Source organism: Electrophorus electricus, chromosome 2 (genome assembly GCF_041902795.1).
Source record: "Electrophorus electricus isolate QZ-2024a chromosome 2, ASM4190279v1, whole genome shotgun sequence".
Lineage (NCBI taxonomy): Eukaryota > Metazoa > Chordata > Actinopteri > Gymnotiformes > Gymnotidae > Electrophorus > Electrophorus electricus.
This window is the reverse complement of record NC_137498.1, coordinates 18387501-18394271: the sequence shown is the minus strand read 5'-3', so window position 1 is coordinate 18394271 and position 6771 is coordinate 18387501. Positions and strand designations below refer to the sequence as shown.

At 43.6% G+C, this 6771-nt stretch overlaps 1 long non-coding RNA gene across 4 annotated transcripts in view; it reads right to left on the bottom strand.

Annotated features, from left to right (window-relative positions):
• The window catches only part of LOC145649041 (uncharacterized), a 9622-nt gene continuing 2851 nt past the window's right edge, over positions 1–6771 (bottom strand). Inside the window, exons 3-5 of one of the 4 annotated variants that reach the window (XR_014116540.1) lie at positions 3711–5751; positions 2652–2843; positions 1–1832 (exon numbers count right to left, since the gene is read on the bottom strand). This is a non-coding gene — a long non-coding RNA (uncharacterized LOC145649041). Of the gene's footprint in view, positions 1833–2651; positions 5752–6771 lie in introns of all 4 variants that reach the window. The other 3 variants (XR_014116538.1, XR_014116535.1, XR_014116537.1) reach the window with 3 other exon arrangements.

Here is a 6771-nt window from a genome sequence, read left to right as displayed (position 1 = left end):
CAATGTGAAGGGAACTCAAGGGATTGAGACTAAACAGCTGTGTAGCCTTAAGAAAACCACTCGTCAGTGAAGCTAACCGGCAAAAATGGCTTCAATTTGCTAGGGGGCATAAAGATTGGACTCTGGAGCAATGGAAGAAGGTCATGTGGTCTGATGAGTCCAAATTGACCCTGTTCCAGAGTGATGGGCACTTCAGGGTAAGAAGAGAGGTGGATGAAGTGATGCACCCATCATGCCTAGTACCTACCGTACAAGCCTGTGGGGGCAGTGCTATGATCTGGTGTCGCTGCAGTTCGTCAGGTCTAGGTTCAGCAACGTTATGTGCCCAAAAAATGTGGTCAGCTGACTACCTGAATATACTGAACGACCAGGTTATTCCATCAATGGATTTTTTCTTCCCTGATGACACGGGCATATTCAAAGATGACAATGCCAGGATTCATCGGGCTCAAATTGTGAAAGAGTGGTTCAGGGAGCATGAGATATCATGTTCACACATGGATTGGCCACCACAGAGTCCAAACCTGAACCCCATTGAGAATCTTTGGGATCTGCTGGAGAAGACTTTGCATAGTGGTCCAAATCTCCCATCATCAATACAAGATCTTGGGGAAAAATGAATGCAACTCCAGACAGAAATAAATGTTGTAAGCTTGCAGAAGCTTGTGGAAACGATGCCATAGTGAACGTGTGCCGTAACCACACCTAAAGGGGGTCCAACGAAATATTAGAGTGTGTGACCTTTTTTTTGGCCAGGCAGTGTATTTACATACTAGTAGAGGTGGTCAGTACACACAGAATACTTCTACACTACTATAACAGTTAGTAATGCAAAATTGTACCAAATTTTCAGAACCTAAATATAACTCTAACATCAACTTCAGTGAACAACAACAACAAATTAATAAACCTTTGTAAAAATCACCACAAATTATAAGGATCATCTTGCAGGTCCTAACAAGGTAGATTATTTCTATTTTTCTCTGATTTACCAGAAAATCCAGAGACCTGCACATGGGGGATGACATGTTGATTGGTACATGGTTTGAGAGAGGCCCTGTTGAGCTCTCCTGTTTTATATGATGCAAGCACAAAGATGTGAGCGTATACTGAACAGAGAGCTGTGGGAAGCTTGCACTCTTCACTTCTTTACACTGATCATTACCTACACCTGCAGTTCACTGAAGGACCCATTTGGAACTGCACACTATCAACCAGTATGTCTCGAGGAGGCGTTGAGATTGTATCTGTTGTGCGTTTCTGAACCTTGGGTTCCTGGTCAGTTTTAGATTAGTGTTTCCCTCCACGCAGTCTCGACTTTTGTCTTTGTGATCAAGATTATGGGATTGCATGTTTTTACGCTGACTGAATGACTTTCCCCATGCTGTGTGTTTTGACAGTGTCTATTGGATTAACCCCATTATTCCCATTATTCCCATTATTCCATTAAATGCCTTCAGCAGACATGTCCTGCTGCCTTTGTCTCCCATTCAGTACAACAACATATTGATCGTGTTTTGGACAATTTAAAGAGACAGACTCCTGAACACTGATAAGGACTGTTGGGTTACTGTTGAAGTTCTTTAATACCTGTGAGGTCTCATGCACAGTGTTTCATTTCATTTTTAAATTTATATTTACCAAATTTAAATACTGAAACCCAAAAAATAGGCTTAATCAGCAGTCACTAAACCAACAAACACCTTTGACAAGCATGAAAGCCGGGAGTAGGAAGTGGGCCGTTTCATCATGGAATGTTCTCAACTGCATGGTCCCACAAGGTTTTTCCACCTGTTGACTGATGAAGCACAGTCTCGCGGACACCCGCCCACCTGCACAACATATGAGGGAGAGGAAGAATGTGAATGTGCGATGAGTGTGCAGTGTTTGACCTGTTGGTGTGGGGTGTGTGTATATGTGTATGCTGTGTGTGTTTGTATGTGTCTCAGGGCCCAGGAGCCTGCGCTCTCCTAGATAAACAAAGCTGATGCATCATGTCTACATTCTGCTGCCCCATACAGTAACAGCTGCCCTGTGAAAATCTGCTGCTTCAGCAGGGTGGGCCTTAAACACAACGATTACCTCCCTCTCCCAGAAGACCTTGTATAATTGGAAAACACTGGGAAAGAATCTTGTGTCTGACTGACACACTCCATAGATAGCCAAAAGTTCTGCTTCACTTCATCTAGCCATAACACACCTGAGCTTTCTCCTGGAAGATAAAAAGTTTGCTCCATACTGCTGTTTTAGTATTTTTAGCTTGATTTACTTGATCAAGTGAATTTTTCTCTCTTTTCTCTACATTTTTCTACAGGATGAAAAAAAATCCAAAAAAACCCAAAAATACAAATGTTTCTGTGAAAACAATTTTTTAAAACATGCAGAGCACGTAAATCATTTAACCCACCCTGAACTTTGGCTTTTTCTCATGGCCTATACTGTGTCACATCTTCCTGCTTTCATGCCCAGCAGAGCTGAGTGATAAGTGATAAGAGATTATGTAAGAAGGCCTGGATTACGTGCTATGGCTGGAATCCAGCTGTGTCCGTCAGAGGCGTCGGGCAGGCGGCTGCCGGATCTGACTGACCTCAGACACCACTGTCTCTCGGGAGATGGGTCATCCTGAGTGTCCATCCACTGAGGCTACTCACCTGCCTGTGGAACACCGCCACCTCCTTCCCATGTGGCTCCACAAAGCCGCCTCTGTGCCCGGGCTGCGGGCCAGATGATAAATGCGGAGGTCTGTCTCTTCCTCTGTCTGAAGCTCAGGGATTGCGCATGGTCGCAAGGTTGTTTCCTATTTTATGCATAGGTTGGTATGCTGAGGAGTCTACGATGGATATCTAAGGAGACAGAGAGAAGATGAAACGGGGGCAGAGCAGAAGTTACAGCAGCTGAGTTTGTCTCAATTCCAGAAACATATGAAGTGGAAAAGACAGGACAGTCTCTATGTGTGTGTATGTCTTCTCTCTCAGGGCCATTCTCTCAGATGCAGGTTTCCAGTTGTGTAACGCTAGATGCTGAGATAATATTACAAAGGTGCTCTGTCTCTGTTCAAAGGTGGTGGACTTGACCAAAGTGTGTGAATAGAGTGTATGTGTTTGTGAGAGTTTGCATGATGCCTTGGTTAGACACCTAGTTTGTTGTTTCAAGAAGAGGCCAAGTCTGTCTGGGGTTTTGTCCCTTGCTAGCTCCTAGCACAGTTTACCCAGCTAATCAGCTGTAGTTTCAAATGGCTGGCACAACAGCAAAAGGCAAAATCAAAAATTGTCCTCACAATCAGACTTTTTGGACAGTGTGAGAACTTGTGTGAGTTAGACTCAGATGTAGTTTTTTTTCCATATTTATTCATAGCTATCGGGTAGATCACCCCATATTATTATTTTTTCTCCATGTCTCTTCTAGTGAGACATTTTTGCATCCTGCAAAAATCATACAACATCTTAAGATTGTGTGACAAACTCAGATTTATTTAATTCTTGAATAGGTATTAAATTATTATTTAATTTGATTTAATTTGATCAATACATTCCAAAATGTGAAATATACTAAACTTACTAATTACTGTGTACTCACGGAAGAGGACACAGAAGAGGCTAATGACTTGTGATTGTGATTCTTAGGTGGATATGGCAGGGCGTAATGCCTATTTAAAGATAATAGACCAAGTCAATTAGCTTCCACGTCATGAATATGCATGAAGAGCTTACCCCCAGCAATGTGATTCTAACAGGTGACCCCTGGAGGTCAGGAGTAATTAGCATTCCTCAGCAATCTTGATGCCGGCCTTGGGCTTTCTCAAAAGTAGTCAACTTGAAAAGCTCACCATTGGACTGAAGGTCTGAGGCAGGGCTGAGGCAGAACATGTGGTGAACGGATGTATAGCACAGCAGAATGATCAATCTGTGGAGATTCCCTGTTGCTGCAGGAGAAATTCTGTCTGGGTGATAAAGGGTGCAGAACGCAGGATGGCATGCACAACTTGGGATGGCATGAAGGGTGCAGAATTGCAGGCAAGGCCATTCATAGACTGTAGCTCAGTAACATCAGTAATGTCATTTGTTATGCAGGCAGCTGACATGCAGGAGCGGGTCTGCAACTGACACGGGTGTACTGCCTCACACGGGCACAGGTGTGCCAGGTAATAGATCATTTCTATTTCAGTAATGGGCGGTAACGAGGGCAGTAACAGGGGCAGTACTGGAGACAGTAATGGGGTAGTAATGTGGGCAGTAAGAGGAGCGGTAATGGATTCCACAGCACACGGTGCCTCTCAGGGCCGGGCTAAGGCAGGGCCCCTCTGAGCCCAGCGGGTAATACAGGCCAGATTGTGCAGATGCTTGGTGCTGCATTGGGAAGCACTGTGTGGCTCTATGGCTGGTTTATAGTCCTGGAACCTCTATACACTGAGGTCCTGTTCCCTGGTGTCTGGGTTCAAAGAGACTCAATGTGTTTGGGCCCTCTGACGGACATTCCAACACCTCTGTATCTGGGACTCTGTGACGTGGCATTAGACCGAGCCCCAGGCCCCTGTTTTTAATGGCTGAAAATTAGATTCTGAATGCCATGTTAACGCAGTCTGGTCAGCTGACAGCACTTTCCTGAATGCAGGTCTTCATGGTTTCAGTTGTGGTTTTTGGGGGAGGGATCAGACTGTTAACATCGTAGAAAATACTGGGAAATACAACTGAATTATATGCAAAAATTATATCTGTACACACATACACAAACAGACATGCACACAAAAATGTACAAATTCAATTAATCAAACACATATAACAACATATATAAGAACATCTAAACCACATAGAAACCTTGGCTTTGTGTTAGTAAGGTAATTACTGTGCAGTGATTTGTTTATGCTTGTTACAGTTGTGTTTAAGTGTTCTTGGTTTAGCGATTAATCATGTTGGGGGCACCGCTATGCTTGCTTGGTCATCATGTTCCATGTAGTAGGCAGTGTCCTGTTATAATTAACATTGTTTCGAAGGTCAGACTGCACAGAGGTCTGTGCACGATTCTAATTCAGGCCTCATGACGGCTGCAGTGACGTGGGAGTGGTAGGCTTATGTTGACTTTCCCTCTGCACTCCAGCTGCCATGTTGACTTATCTCACCGTTAAAAAGCAAAAGAGTGAAAGACAGAGACAGGGAGTGCAAGAGAGATAGAGAGAAAGAGAAATGGAGAAAAACAGGATCAGAGAGCCCTGGACGGATGGATAGATAGATAGATAGATAGATAGATAGATAGATAGATAGATAGATAGATAGATAGATAGATAGATAGATAGATAGATAGATAGATAGATAGATAGATAGATAGATAGATAGATAGATAGATAGATAGGAACATGTACATACATATAGGAGAGACATTAAGATAAACAAATAAATAGATCCCCTAAGTGAAACTGTTTTGTCTCAACTGCATTCAAAGTTTATTATGTAATTAAGTATGACACCACAAACTCCAAATCCAGGACATGAGCAATAGATGAACTACAGACCTGAGAAACAGATGAGAATGAGGGAAGGTTCACAGAGGAGAGGACCAAGGAAGCAGCTGAAGAAGTGCTTCATAGGCATACTTGCCACCACGCCTGTCATCCTCTGCGCTCTGGAACTTTGCAGACAGAGTCAGAATTCCCACGTCACTCCAGGACCTCTCAACACCCCGCTCATCTCCTCCATTGGCCTCCACTCCTGCCAGGAGAAACCAAGCCAGAGGAGCTGGACCGAGCTTGTGCTGCTGCTGAGGAGAATGAGCATACAGTGAGCATAAAACAGGAATAAAAGCAGACAGGCTGGAAGGCTTTAATTGGTCACAGCTTTAATTGCTCGTTGAGAAAGACTAAACAGAAGAGAAAAAATAAAAGACACTGCAGCAAACGAGACAGGAGAGCTGTGATTGAGTCAATGAAGAAAAGAAATGAACACTTCATCTCATGCCATGGGTTCTGATGTCAAAATCATGTTTGACCCAATTTCTTTTAACTGCAAGCTTATGTGCTTTGTCTGCCTTTTACATCTGCCTATCACGGCTTCAGTCCCAGTTTTGCATGTTAGTGGTCAGATTAGAAAACAAAGATAATTTAAAGCAGTGGAACAAATGAGGTGGAATAAAGTGGAATAAAGAAGTTATACTTAAGAGGCCACTGACACAAGGGCAGACCGTGAGTGCTGTCTAAGACATACACATGCAGAGGCGAAATTCAACATAGATTAACTTGATGGCAAACTGTGTTTCCTCAGCAGAATTATCCCACTTGCAGTTTGACAATCTCACGTGCATATATATATATATATGTGTGTGTGTGTGTGTGTGTGTGTGTGTGTGTGTGTGTATTTCTGTAAGAAGGAGAGAAAATGAGAGCCTGGGCAGGCAGCTTGGAGATCCTTCGGGCTTGGAGCCAGGCAGTTCGGAGCAGGGCGTTGACGAGGCCTGCTCTCCGGACGGCATAGTCTGTTTGCGCAGGTGTGGGGACGGCCCACGAGAGGAATTTCCTCTCTAATGGGGATCGTATGACAACACCTCCTCTTAACCCCCTCCCCAATCCAGGATTTATAGGAACACTTAGGGACTCACTTGAAATACTGGGTCAGTGGTCAGATATGAGAACCAAATGCAGTCTCAGTGTCTGCACACAGTACATGGGAGTACGCAGATGAACATATATCTTTTCAACCCTCAACAGAACAATAACACAGTTTACCCTTTTTATTGTTTTGCTCTAATTGAAATCTATACTGCATATATTGCACTATTGCACAT